Genomic DNA, 14,614 nt, shown 5'->3' with positions numbered 1-14,614 from the left:
AAGTCATTTTTTCTCCACTTTTGTCTGAAATAAGCAGTGAATTCATTAACATGTGAAACTGATCTACTGTATATACATGAGTACTAAAAGGAGGATGGAGGGATGGGGAGGAAGAAGGACCATGTGCTGGTTTGGTCTTCACAGTACATATACACGCATGTGTAGTTGGTATGAGCGTGCACGTCTATGCCATGATCATTGGATGTGTTATTTGCTTTTTTCAACCAAACTATGTAACTGCGCAGCGAGTAGATCCTTCAAACTCTCTTTATCTAGTTATCCAGATTTCTAAGTGATACCCTGAATAATTTACAGAGGACAGATGGTGCAAGGGTACATATCTCATGCCTCAGATCCCTATTTACCAATGTAATGTAGAAGAGGGATGCCCAAAGCATGCAAGCAAAGCACACACCCCTGCCACACCTCCAGCCATGCAATCCGCAAAGAATTTGAGTACCCAAAAAATGATTGGTTAAACCAATTCTCTTTTTCACAACTACTTTTCCTTTATAATGGCTTTTCAATGCAGCAACTGCAATGATACTTTTGGTAGTTAACATTTGCTACTGTAAGCGTTTGTTACCCGACCACTTCATATTTCTGATATGTGCCTGCTGTACCATGTACTTGTATGAGAAAGTATCCTGTTCTCTTTGTGTGAAATCCCTGGTGTTCCTGCTAGTCCCTCTGCTTTCCTATTCAAAACTGACCAAACTAAGCAAGATAACACAACATGGTCAGTTCTCCAGCTTTGGCTGCTCTCCTCCAATGATCAGACTGGCCCTGTCACGCCCCCTACTGCACAGCCATTCACTTTTGAAGCTCAGTGTGCTGCTTCTTATCCCCACAGCCCTTATGCAGCTGAGAACAGAGGGAATGTAATCACTTATAAAAAAGGGAAAAACAGGTGTTTTTTTTATTTATATATCTATACATAAAAGTTTTGCCTTTCATTTCTAATTTTAAACTGAATGGGTCGCTTACAACCGCTTTAAATAATCTTTTTTTTATAGAAGTCAGGTCAAAAAGAAAGACAATTAAGACCACACGCACACGGGGCATCTAGCTGCTGCGCGTGCAATCCCTGCATTTTAGGTTGCTGCCCCCAGTCTGCCAACGTTCTCTGTGTGCAAGGGGCCTAAGGTGGGTTTGTTCCAAAAAGAAAGACAATTATGTACGAAAGGCAAATCCACTTTGCACTACAAGCGCAAAGTACAAATGCAAAGCGCACTTGAAATTGCATTGAAAGTGCACTTGGAAGTGCAGTCGCTGTAGATCTGAGGGAGACAAGGAAAATAAAAAACAACATTTTAGCTTGCACATGATTGGATGATAAAATCAGCAGAGCTTCCCCTCATTTCAGATCTACCCCTCAGATTTACAGTGACTGCACTTCCAAGTGCATTTCCACTGCAATTTCAAGGGCACTTTGCACTTGTAGTTTGCACTTGTAGTGCAAAGTGATTGATTGATTGATTTTGAGCTTAGTTAGGCGCCAAATGCCCACAGTGGCTTTGCCTTTCATAAATAACCCCCAATGTCTTCAATTCAGAGACAGAGAACTATCATTCCTCCATCAACGTGAGGCCTTACTATAGATATGCCTTATAGGTGGTGTGCTGGTACAGTATTCTGGGATTTGTAGTTTCTCAACAGACTGCATAATTTAAAGTATAATGCCGCATACACACCATCACTTTATGTGATGAAAAAAAAAACGACATTTTCTGTGAAGTAAAAAATTAAGTTTTTGAAACTTAAATTTTCAAAGACGAAGTTGCCTACACACCATCGTTTTTCTCACAATGTTCTAGCAAAGCGAGGTTACGTTCACCACGTTTTTCCATTGAAGCTCGCTTCATAACTAGCTTCTGGGCATGCGCGGGTGTAAAAACGTCGTTTTAAACGTCGTTTTTTGCTACACACAGTCAATTTCTGTGAAGTAAAAAAACGACGTTTTGAAAAACGACACATAAAATTGAAGCATGCTTCAATTTTTTTTTGCTCATTTTTCACAAGACATAAAACAACGTTTTCCCCCACACACGGTCATTTAAAGTGACGTTTTTAAAAACGTCGGGTTTTTTTCATCACATAAAGTGATGGTGTGTACGCGGAATAATAACATGCTGACTGCCGTTCTCCATGCACATCTTGCTGGGTTAAGTAGGGCATGAAGAACCTTGTAGCTCCTCCGCAGGTGCAGCTGTATGGCTCCCATTTCTCCATTAACCTGGAGCCTATACACAGATGGTGGTTCATGTGTGACATACTGGAGCTGTTAAGTTGTGCTGGGCCTTATAGTTCATCATCCAAAACCAATAAATGACTCTGGCTGTCTTTAGCCTGTCATCCTAATAGCACAAGAATGCTTCCTTCCTAGACACAATATATAAAAGACACGGGTGACATGGAATGATCTGACTTGTAGTTCATCAAGAGTTCAAGTGCATTGAGTTTCCTAAAGCTGAACATACACGTTACAATCTATTCTGATCCTTAAGATTTATCAGCATCTGTTTAATGCCAGGGCCTGTCTGACTAGATATAAATGTAGCGGGTTGTTTGGGCAGGCCCTGGTTTTGTATTGATTGGGTAAATCTAAATGAGATTGTACAGAGACTGTGCAGAGTGCATGGCCAGCTATAAGGAGATTGTACTATACTGTGTAGCAGCAACAACGCACATCACATTCCTTGTGGCGTGTCATACCTAAATATAAATAACCGCCACGCATTCGAACTTTTTGAGATAGGAAAAGGAGACTGCCTTGGGAAACCCCAATCACAGGGCCATAATTCTATAAGCCCATTGGAGGTCCTAGTGCCACTACTTTACTTTAATGCTAACATTTACAAAATGACCGACATAGTAAACAGAAGGCTGGATGAGAAGTTTAGAGAACTATAAATCCTTTTGACAGGTAGACAGTACATTTAAAAGGGACAGTCACGGAGGCAGGAGGGACAGAGTAAGTTGCCTCCAAAAGAGGAACTGTCTTCAAAATCTCAAACACTGGAAGCTCTGCCATATACTGGGTAGTATAAGGACAGGAAAACGTTAAAGATATGCTGATCTTTCTAGTTATTACGGATCATAGGCATGTGCACAGGGTGTGCCAGGTGTGCCCAGGCACACCCTAATCACCCTGTGAAGCACAGATTCCCTCTACTGCCCTGGCTCCCATCTTTCCCCGCCACAGCACTGCCAGCTTCCCTCCTCTCGGCTGTTGCTGCTAAGATAGGGTGACCAGACATCCCCAGTTTCAGGGGACAGTCCCCTGATTGAGGACACTGTCCCCGGACCAAGTCTGTCCCCACCTGGTTTTGTCCCCAGATTGGATTTAATAGAGGGTAGGGGCAATTTCAAAGACAGTCAGTGCAGAATTAAAATAAAGAAATTTGAATTACATACCCCCCGTTCCGCTGTGCCTACTAGCATAGGGGGGTTGTATTTTTCCCATTATCTGTGCCCCTTTCTGGTGATCATGTGCTGGTCGGAGCGGATGGAATATTTCTTCAGTTTCGGGCGCATGCCCATTCAGCTTCGCTCGCATGTTCTTCTGCCTTGGCTCAAATTCTGGCCAGCCACCTGCCTATCTCCTTGCCTTCCCTGGCAGGGTGATCTTCCTCTGCTCCCCATCCAGTAGTAGCCGGGGCCGAAAAGTGAGACTTAAGAGGCTGTGAGGCGGGTGGCGACGGGCAGAGAGTCGCTGATTATTGCCATTACTAGTAAAGAAAAAATATGTCCCCGGATTTCATTAAAAAAATCTGGTCACCTTATGCTAAGATGTTTTAGGAGTGTGGAAGGGGCCAGTAAATATGTAATTTACCGGCCCCTTCCCTTTCTGAATGAACACCGAGAGCGATCAGTAGTGTGTGTTTGGGCTTTGGGGTGCACACCCTAATGCAATAGGCTGCGCACACCTATGTTACGGATATGGAAGCTTTCAGTTTGACCCATTGATCCATCAGTTAGACCGGACCCATCATCTATTGTATATCACCCCAACATCACACCCACCTTTCTGAGTCCCCGATGCTAATGTGACCCCCTCTCTGTGGAAGGTCTACTTCTGATGTACCATTGCGTTGTTCTCAGCTTCATTAAACCCAGCAGAACCCAGTGGCATGTTTGGCAAATCAAAAATGTTGGAAATCATATTTGAGGTTCTGGTTCACAAATGGGTACAAGTACAGTGGTGGCATGATAAGGCTTGGAGTCTTTTCACAGACGCGGGCTTAAAGAAAACTGTTCATCCATCCAGCAGATCAGTCCAGAACTATACTGGTGCTAGGTGTCTGATGTGATGCATTATAAGGACAATGACATCTTTGACATGCCCTCCAATCCCCTTTCCTCCTTTTACTACCTAAAGAATAAACCATAATAGGTTCCACTAGGCGCTCTGTATAGCACAAAGCAGTTGCCATGCTGTGACCTGTAGTTCCTCAGCACATTGAGGATTTAAAGTTCCACTGAACAGTTAAAGTCCGGATCCTATTTCTGTAGACACCCGATCAATCCTGTAGGATAGACTGTATAGTTCCTTCTAGATGCTCTATAAAGCATAGGGCAGTGGCAATGCTGTGACTTGTGGTTCATCAGCACATTGAGGATTTATGGTTGCAGTAAACAGTTAAAGTCCAACTCCTATAAATGGAGACACCAGATCAAACCTGTAGAATAAACTATCGGTCCTACTAGGGGTTCTATAAAGCACAAGGCAGTGGTTATGCTGCGACCTGTAGTTCCTCAGCACATTTATCCTTTATGGTTGCAATAAACAGTTCAAGTCCAACGCTTATACCTCAAGACTCCAGATCAAATCTGTAGAATAAACTGTATAAGTCCTACTAAATGTTTTATAAAACATAAAGTAGGGGCCATGCTGTGATATGTAGTTCCTCGGCACACTGAGGATTTTAGGTTGCAATAAACAATTAAAGCCCAAATCCTATTACTGGAGAAACTATATCAAACCTGTAGAATAAGCTGTACAGGTCCTACTAGATGCTTTATAAAGAATAAGGTAGGGGCCATGCTGCGACTTGTAGTTCAGCACACTGAAGATTTATGGTAGCAATAAACAGTTAAAAGTCCAAATCCTAACACTAGATCAAACCTGTAGAATAAACTATATATATATACTACATACAAGATACTCTAGTGACCATGCAGTGACTTGTAGTTCCTCAGCACATTGAGGATTTAAAACAATAAACAGTAAATAAAGCAATAAACAGTAAATAAAGCAATAAACAGTAAATAAAACAATAAATAGTAAATAAAGCAATAAACAGTTAAAGTCCAAATTCTATTCTAGAGACACCAGTCAAACCTGTAGAATAAACTGTATAGGTTCTACTTGATACTCTATAGAGCAGTGATGGCGAACCTTGGCACTCCATATGTTTTGGAACTACATTTCCCATGATGCTCACCTACACTACAGAATGCATCAGCATCATGGGAAATGTAGTTTCAAAACATCTGGAGTGCCAAGGTTCGCCATCACTGCTATAGAGCATAAGGTAGTGGTCATGATGTGACTTATAGTTCCTCACCACATTGAGGATTTATGGTTGCAATAAACTATTTTAGTCGAACTCCTATTCCTGGAGACACCAGATCTAACCTGTAGCTGTCTGGACAGAGATCACAGCTAGCTCCATTACCTAGGGGGTTTAATGGCAGGACACAGTGGGACTTGTAGTTCCAACCAGTGTCAAACCCCCTACATTTGTAATACCTGAACTCTCATTCCTCTGTCATTCTGAGCCTTATGTAATCATAACTCTACATTCTAACCCTAATGTTATCCCTAATCATTTCCAGGGACACTTTCCTGCTGAGAGCCCACATTCCAGCCACATGTGTATGATACTGAAAATAAAACAGGGACCCTGGAGGACAAGACGGTCCAATCCCTAGCAATCAGAGACAGCAGACAACACAGACCCAGAAGTGGCAACTCACCTTTGAGCTGGGGAACCCTGACCTGGTGGGCAAAGGCATCCTTGGCCAAATCCAGTATGCCAAGATAGGCTCATGAGCCAAACCATAGCCAGTGATGAGAAGGGGGGTCATTCCTTCCCATGCCAGAGGTGCCCAGGAGGGGATCTTCCAACCATTCAATGGGGATCAGAGCAGATGGGTGACTTGGAATGTGCTGTCAGTCTTGTAGGATGGTCAGAGGAATTCCAGGAAAGTCGGATCTCCTCCGGCACAGAAGTGCTCGGGCTGGTGGCGGTGGCTGCACGCTGTATTAGGCAATACAAAGTATCCGGCTGTCAGTGGGACTGTCCCCTCCGTCCTCTTATTGTCCCCTCCGTCCTCTTATTGTCGCCTCCGTCCTCTCATTGTCTCCTCCCTTCTATCATTGTCTCCTCCGATCTCCGGGTGGATGTGTGTCGGTGTGCTCTGTACTCCTCCCGGATCTCTCCTCTTCCTCCGATCCTTTCATCCACAACCCACCGGGGAGGTCAAGCGGCTCCGTTCCCTCTAACGAGCGGCTCTCCCGGTGACAGCTCCGATTTGAAGGATCTGGGCAATTACTGAGTCTCTTTAGCTGCCGGATTCACTCCCAGCTCCCCCTCCTAACACATACAACTCCCCCTATTTAGGGAAGCTGCTTTCCTTTCCCACATTTCAGGTGGGGCTGCCTCTGGTTTCCTGGCATTTTCTGGGTATGGGTGATATGGGTACCTCTGGAGGATGCAGGACTTCTAGGACCACCTGTCAATCAATTACCATCAGCTATGGCACAGCTGTGTACAAAGAGCAAGGAGTCTTTTCTTTGGCCAGTCCTGGCAGTATTAATATTTTATTTATTATATTCTGGAAAACTCTATTGATGATTGATGCCAAAGGAGCTTACCATCTAACACCTGCTGTCACATGCCCTGAGGTCTGATGTAGGACCAAGGAGTCCTAAATACATCTGTGAACCTGTATATATATATATATACTGTATATATACACACACACCTGCCTTTACACACACACTTCAGCCCCGGACCATTTCACTGGTCTAAGACCAGGCCACTTTTTGCGATTCGGCACTGTGTCGCTTTAACTGACAATTGCATGGTCGTACGCAGGGGTCAAGCCCTGGGGAAAAAAGTGAGGGAACTCCCACCCAAGATCCACTCCCCCACCAAAAAAAAAAAATGATACTCTCATATGCATAATTACTAAACCGCATAATTACTGTACTTTAGTAATGCTTTATGTTACTGGCCGCTTCCTGTATGTGGATTCATCGGGTAGTGTGCGGGTATTCCGTCACTTCTTCGATGCGGGAACAATGACAAAAGCTCCCAGGAGACATTGCGGCATCGAGGAAGTGACGGAATACCCGCACACTACCCGATGAATCCATATACAGGAAGCGGCCAGTAACATAAAGGATTACTAAGGTTCTCCTGCCCCTGACAGTGACTCGAGCTGGGCATCTCCGCTTAGTGAAGGATTGGCTCGGGCGGCTCAGCTGCTCTCGGCTGCTCTAGTCCTGCAAAGGGAACTGCGTTCCTGCTGTAAAAAAAGTGCAGGAACTCCGTTCCCACGCATTCCCGCAGGACTTGAGCCCTGGTCGTGCGACGTGGCTCCCAAACAAAATTTACGTCCTTTTTTCCCCACAAATAGAGCCTTATTTTGGTGGTATTTGATCACCTCTGCGGTTTTTATTTTTTGCGCTATAAACAAAAATAGAGTGTAAATTTTGAAAAAAATCTATATTTTTTACTTTTTGCTATAATAAGTATGCCCAAAAAATATATAAAGAGACAGAGATTGCCGCTCCAGGCTGATATTGTTGGGTGCAAATCTTCAGCTTCGTACACACGACCGAGTTTCTCGGCAAAAACCAGCAAGAAACTTTCTGGGAGATATTTTTTTGCCGAGGAAACCGGTCATGTGTACATTTTCGTCGAGGAAACTGTCGAGAAACTCGACGAGCCAAAAAGAGAGCATGTTCTCTATTTCCTTGACGGGAATGGAGAAACTTGGCTTGTCGAGTTTCTCGACGGCTTCACAAGGAACTCGAAGAGCAAAACGATGTGTTTCGCCCGTCGAGTTTCTCGGTCGTGTGTACGAGGCCTTCTTCTCAGGAACTAAGGGTGCTAGCAATGCACATGGCAAATAAGAACAAAAGATGACCAGGACAGCCGCACTCCAATCCAACATAACCTTAAAGTAAAAAACGGGAAACAGGCACTACAAGTCACAGCAACGAAACCTAGGACAGTTGACGCGTTTCACACTAACTTCAGTATTTACTCATTGCTATGACCTATGAACATTTTTTTCCCTCAGTTTAGTCCGATACGTATCCTTCTACATATGTTTGGTAAAAAAAATCGCAATAAGCGTTTATTGATTGGTTTGTGCAAAAGTTATAGCATCTACAAAATAGTGGATAGTTTTATGGCATTGTTATTAATATTTTTTTTTACTAGAAATGGCGGCGATCAGCATTTTTTATTGTGACTGCGACATTATGGCGGACACATCAGACACTTTTGACACCATTGTCATTTTTACAGCGATCAGTGCTATAAAAATGCACTGTTACTGTAAAAATGCCACTGGCAGTGAAGGGGTTAACCTGTAGGGGGCGCTGAAAGGGTTAAGTGTGACCTAAGGAGTGATTATAACTGTAAGGGAAAGGTACTGGTCGCAGTATGGATTGCGGGTGATGTTGTTGGGAGAAAACCCACACAAGGAACAGACAGCTGAATTAAGCAGGCTGGTCTGGGCAGAGATGCGGCTGGATGAGAGCTACAGAGCTCTTCGGTGGCATGTATCCCAAGCATGTCCCTGGATAGCAGATGACAGCCCAACGGAAGGCTTAAGCTACGGAAGCCTGGGACTGTTGTATGTGAAGCTGACAGGGGACTCTGTCAACTTTGTGAGTGATTTGTAGTGGCGGTTGGACGAAATCATGGATTTCAGAGAAGGGCTAGTGAATGGCTCGGAAGTGCACTGGGCATTGGAAGATTTGGAGTTTCTGGCCGTTCAGGAATGGGAGCTGGAGATCACCTACAGACGGCTGCTAGACTCTGCTTAGCGCCAGGGCTGGGCTCCCTTTGCCTGGGACTATCAAGAAATACCAGTTGACAACTCTGAAGTCCTGGTGGAACAGTCGGCAATGTGGCAGAGCAACAGTGTGCTTTGCCAACCTGCCCCCGCAGCTATGGACGCGGAGGTCTTATGGTGGATGCAGCAAGTGCTGACTGACCTTGATGATCCTGTTTCTGCATGGGATGATCTTGAATGGAGGAATCGGTCGGTCCCTCTCTCCAGCGACAAGCTGATGTAGTGAAGCTGCTACTCCCAATTGAATCACTGGCAACAGGGCAGAGCGCCGCTGGCATCTGCCTAGCACCTACAGTGTCTCTACAGCTTCAGAAAGCTGGGGCGGTTGGCCCCTCTGCCCAGCAGCAGACCAAGCCCCGGAATGTTAAAAACCACCCAGCTAAAACGCTGGCAGCCTGACAGAGAGTAAATGACCTCTGCCCCACACCTACTGGTGTCAACTACTCCTTGCAGACAAGATTAGAGGTCATGTGGACAGACTATGTGAGTTTACTTTGTCCGACTAATGCATGTCCAGACCAGGTGGAGGTCTGGGACCTTGTTAGTCGACTTTTGATGGGGAAGAAATGTGACAGACTCATCCGGGACAGAGGCTTTTGGAGGGGACAGAATGCTAGCCTCTTGCCTTGTGATCATGGGCCCTGGCATTTGGGGGGACGATGCTCTTTGTGAGCTGTATTCCTGGGGACCCTGTATATGCCATATTAGAGTGACTGATTCATACTGTTGGGACATACAGTGTAAGGAGATGCTAATGCTGTCACCTCCAGCCATCTGTCTGTTCTCTGTGCTAATTGACCCTGTTATTGTGTGAAGATATCCTGTGTTTACACTTATGATAATGTGTATTGCATAGCAGGTGAGTGAGGAGACGTGACGTCTACCCTGAAAGGTCATATCTATGAGTCACCTAGTCTGGGTAAATGATTAGCAGGGGTGAGCAGCAGTTTCTCTCTATCCATGTGTTTGGTCCCTTCTGAATGATTAGTTAATTAGCTTATGTTAATTTATGTTCTGGTTACCTCCTCTTTAACTGTATATAAGTTTGTATTCTTGGTTCTATTAAACACTCCATGTTCAGCAGACAAACACGTCTCGTCTCGTTGCTTGTGAGCAGCTGGAATATCTGATATCTATATCCAGACTGATAGGAAGCGGTATATGACAGAAGCACTCAAGCGAAATGTGGGACGTTCCGTTACAGTTACATAGTTACATAGTTGGTGAGGTTGAAAAAAGACCATCAAGCCCAACCTATGTGTGTGATCAGGGCCGCCATCAGGAATTATGGGGCCCCTTACACAGCTTTAGGTATGGGCCCTCCTGGAGCAGAGAACCGGGGGGGGGGGGGGGTTGCTGCCGCCTAAAATTGAGAAGCGGGGGGGAGGGTGCTGCCACCTAAAGTTGAGAAGCGGGGGGGGCCCTTTACAACAAAGAGGAAATAAAGAAAAATATATATAAAAAAAGGGGGGTAGCCATCCGGGGCCCTGGGGACCTCTGGGCCCTTTAATAAAAAGAAAAAAATATATATTTATTTATTTTTAAAAAAGGGGGGTTGCCATCTGGGGCCCTGGGGACCTCTGGGCCCTTTAAACAAATAAAATATATATATATATATATATATATGCACACAATTTTTTTTTTTTTTTATAAAAATAAATTACAAAAAAAAGGGGGGTTGCCATCTGGGACCTCTGGGACCTTTAATAAAAAATGAAATAAAAAAATATATATATAAAAAATAAAAATAAACATTTATAAAAAAAAAGGGGGTTGCCATCCAGGGTCCTGGGGACCTCTGGGCCCTTTAATAATAAAAAAAGTATATAAACAAAAATAAAAAAGTAAACATTTATAAAAAAATAAATAAAGGGGGTTTGCCACATGGGGACCTCTGAGCCCTTTAATATATATATATATATATATATATATATATATATATATATATATATATATATATATATATATATATATATATATAAGAAATAAAATAAAACATTTTATAAAAAAGGGGAGGGGGTTGCCATCTGGGGCCCTCTGAGCCCTTTAATAATACAAATAGTAATAATAATAAATATATATAAATCTATATATATACATATATATATATATATATATATATATATATATATACATATATATATATATATATATATATATATATATACATATATATATATATATATATATATATATATATATATATATATATATATATATATATATATATATATATATATATATATAAATAAAAAATCAAATAAATAGAAAAATAAAAATATATACAAAAAATAACAAAAAAGGGGGGTTGCCATCTGGGGCCCTGGGGACCTCCGGGCCCCTTACAGGTGTACTGCCTGTACCCCCCTGATGGCGGCCCTGTGTGCGATTATATGTCAGGTTTTTTCCCTATTGTGGGGTCACCAGTATGCTATTTGTACATTTAAATCATATTCCCTCTCAAGCGTCTCTTCTCTAGAGAGAATAAGTTCAGTGCTAATATCGTCCAGACCCTTTATTGGCCTTGTTGCCCTTCTTTGTACTCACTCCATTTCCAGTACATCCTTCCCGAGGACTGGTGCCCAGAACTGGACAGCATACTCCAAGTGCGGCCAGAGAATTATCGCTTTATCCCTGGAGTTAATCCCTTTTTAATGCATGCCAATATTCTGTTTGCTTTGTTAGCAGCAGCTTGGCATGGCATGCTATTGCTGAGCCTATTATCTACTAGGACCCCCAGGTCCTTTTTCATTCTAGATTCCCCCAGAGGTTCACCCCCTAGTGAATAAATTGCATTCAATTCACTTCCCATCCAAGACCATTCCAATTACTCCCCATTTATCACCACCCTCTGAACTCAACCTTGTAGCCAGTATTCAATCCATGTACTCACCCTATGGTCCATGCCAACAGACCTTACTTTGTACAGTAAACGTGTCAAATGCTTTTGCAGAGTCCAGACACACCACGTCTACGGGCCTTCCTTTATCTAGATAGCAGCTCACCTCTTCATAGAAGGGTAATAGGGCGGTTTGGCAGGACTGAGCACCAATGCACAAAGCAAGGTCCATAAAGACATGGATGAGTGAGTTTGGGGTGGAGGAACTTGACTGGCCTGACCAAAACCTGATAGAACATCTTTGGGATAAATTAGAGCGGAGACTTTCTCATACCTAACCTCACAAATGTGTTTCTGGAAGAATGGTCAAACAGTCCCATAGACACACTCCTAAACCTTGTGGAGAGCCTTCCTAGAGGAGTTGAAGCTGTTATATCTGCAAAGGGTGGGCCAACTCAATATTGAACCCTATGGACTAAGATTGGGATGCCATAAAGGTTCATGTGTGTGTAAAGGCAAGTGTCCCAATACTTTTGACAATATGGTGTATATCTGTACCAAGCTGACTGTAGAACATATACTGCTGTGCATTATGCCACACATTAACATGCACAGGGCAAAGAAAAGAATGGGTTACCAACGCCCCTTAACATGCCAAAAATCCGGCATGACCCTCTTCTTTAGAGCTATCACTACCATGTGCTGCCATGTGTTGTGACATGCTACAAGGCAGGAACAATGACTATGGGCTCATTCCCACTAGTGGATGTGGGGTGGTAAACCCTGCAGTTGATCTATGTTTTTACTGTCCCTCAACTGCTCCCTCTTTAGTTGCAGAGGCAGTGGCAGTGGGTATATGCCACAGCCATAATACTTTGTGGCCGCAGTAGGAATTATACCCCCCTGTTGCTTAATTGAATGGCACTGCCCTGCAAGTATCACGCAAGCAAGTGCAGTACTTGTGATTGCGACCCACTATTGCAGGGTGCAAAGAGTTAAAGCAGGCAGTGAGAAGGCGCTACAGCACCTCTTCGCTGCCTGTCATATGCTCTCTGAAGAGCGATCTGATCACACTCTGATTGCCCTTCCGAGATCAAAGCATTTGTGAACAAGCCCTTAGCCCTTGTTCACACCGGTGCAATTTGTCATGTGATTTGACAGTTCCAAATCACATGACAAGTCGTATCCCATTGCTGGAAACCGTTCAAATTGCAGTGACTTTGAAAAAAGTTCCCGCACGACTTTTTTCCAATTTCACTGCGACTTGCATAGACTTATGTTAAAGGAAGTCGCAATGAAATCGGAGGTGAAAATCGCACTGATCTGCGGCTTCGGAATTGCGCCAAGGTAGTGCGATTTTAAAGCCGCACTGGTGCGAACCAGGGTTTAGTGCATTGTGGTGCCTTTCAAAATAAACAGCACTGCAATGCACGTTAAATGCGTTGCACGTTAGTGCAAATGGGTTCATAAAGTACATGTAAAACCTAAATGGATGACTTTTTCCTTAGTTAGTCAGGATGAAAATCTATCTATCTTCTTCAATGAATAGGAAAAATAAATAGAAATCTCTATATACAGAACCTTATTCCCATAGTTGATCCAAAGGCAGGCATTATGGGCCAGATTCTCGTAGAATCCGCGGCGGCGTAGCGTAAGCCATTTACACTACGCCACTGCAAATTACTGGAGCAAGTTCCGTATTCTCCAAGCACTTGCTCCGTAATTTGCGGCGGCGTAGTGTAAATGGCCCAGCGTAAGGCCGCGTAATTCAAAGGGGGCGGCTTGTGTTTAAATTAAGCGCGCCCCCGCCCTGATCGAACTGTGAGCGTCATTAACGTAAAGTCCTATTCGCGAACGAGTTAGGAAAACGACGTAAACGACGGAAAAAGACGACGCTTAACCGACGCCATACTTAACATGGCAAACGACGGACCTTTGTAAACTTACCCCTCATATAGCAGGGGCAAGTTTACGCTTACGGAAACGTCGTAAATTCACTGCGTCGACCGCGCGTACGTTTGGGAATCTCGCGTAAATAGCTAATTTGCATAGACGACGGGGAAAACGACGAGGCGACACCTAGCGGCGGGAAAAAAAATTGCATTTAAGATCTGACAGCGTAAGAGCCTTACGCCTGTCAGATCTAATGGATATCTATGCGTAACTGATTCTAAGAATCAGTCGCATAGATACGACGGCCCAGATTAGGACTTACGATGGCGCAAATGGCGTTGCGCCGTCGTAAGCCCTTTGAGAATCTGGGCCTATGTGTGCTAAGGCACTGTGTATCATAAACTAATGATATTGTTTAAATAATATAATAAAACTAAAAACAAAACCCTCCACAAATATCTAAATACAATAACAATGCACTGCGTATCATAAACAATTATGATATGTTTTAAATAATAATATAATAAAACTAAAAACAACACCCCCCCCCCCCCCCCCCCCCCAGCCTAAGTCTGAATCTGCGCCGACGCAAATTTAAGCGTATTCTGGTAACCAGATATGCTTAAATTAGGCTCAGATACGAGCGGCGTAAGTGTCTTACACCGTCGTATCCTAAAGTGTAATTTTTAGGCTGACCGCTAGGTGGCGCTTCCATTGCGGTCGGCGTAGAATATGTACTAGATGTACTAGGTAACGCATTATCAGGCCTAAAGTTATTCC

At 43.6% G+C, this 14,614-nt stretch overlaps 1 protein-coding gene across 2 annotated transcripts in view; it reads right to left on the bottom strand.

Moving 5' to 3' along the window:
- Window positions 1-6,685, bottom strand: part of SHISAL1 (shisa like 1) — a 217,937-nt gene extending 211,252 nt beyond the window's left edge. Inside the window, exon 1 of one of the 2 annotated variants that reach the window (XM_040345812.1) lies at window positions 5,983-6,685. The gene's annotated coding sequence lies outside the window, so the exon portion shown is untranslated. The remainder of the gene's footprint in view (window positions 1-5,982) is intronic. The other variant, XM_040345814.1, reaches the window with a different exon arrangement.
- Window positions 6,686-14,614: the final 7,929 nt, after the last annotated feature.

Source organism: Rana temporaria, chromosome 3 (assembly GCF_905171775.1).
Source record: "Rana temporaria chromosome 3, aRanTem1.1, whole genome shotgun sequence".
Lineage (NCBI taxonomy): Eukaryota > Metazoa > Chordata > Amphibia > Anura > Ranidae > Rana > Rana temporaria.
Note: the sequence above shows the minus strand (reverse complement) of the source record. Positions and strands in the feature narration are given on the sequence as shown.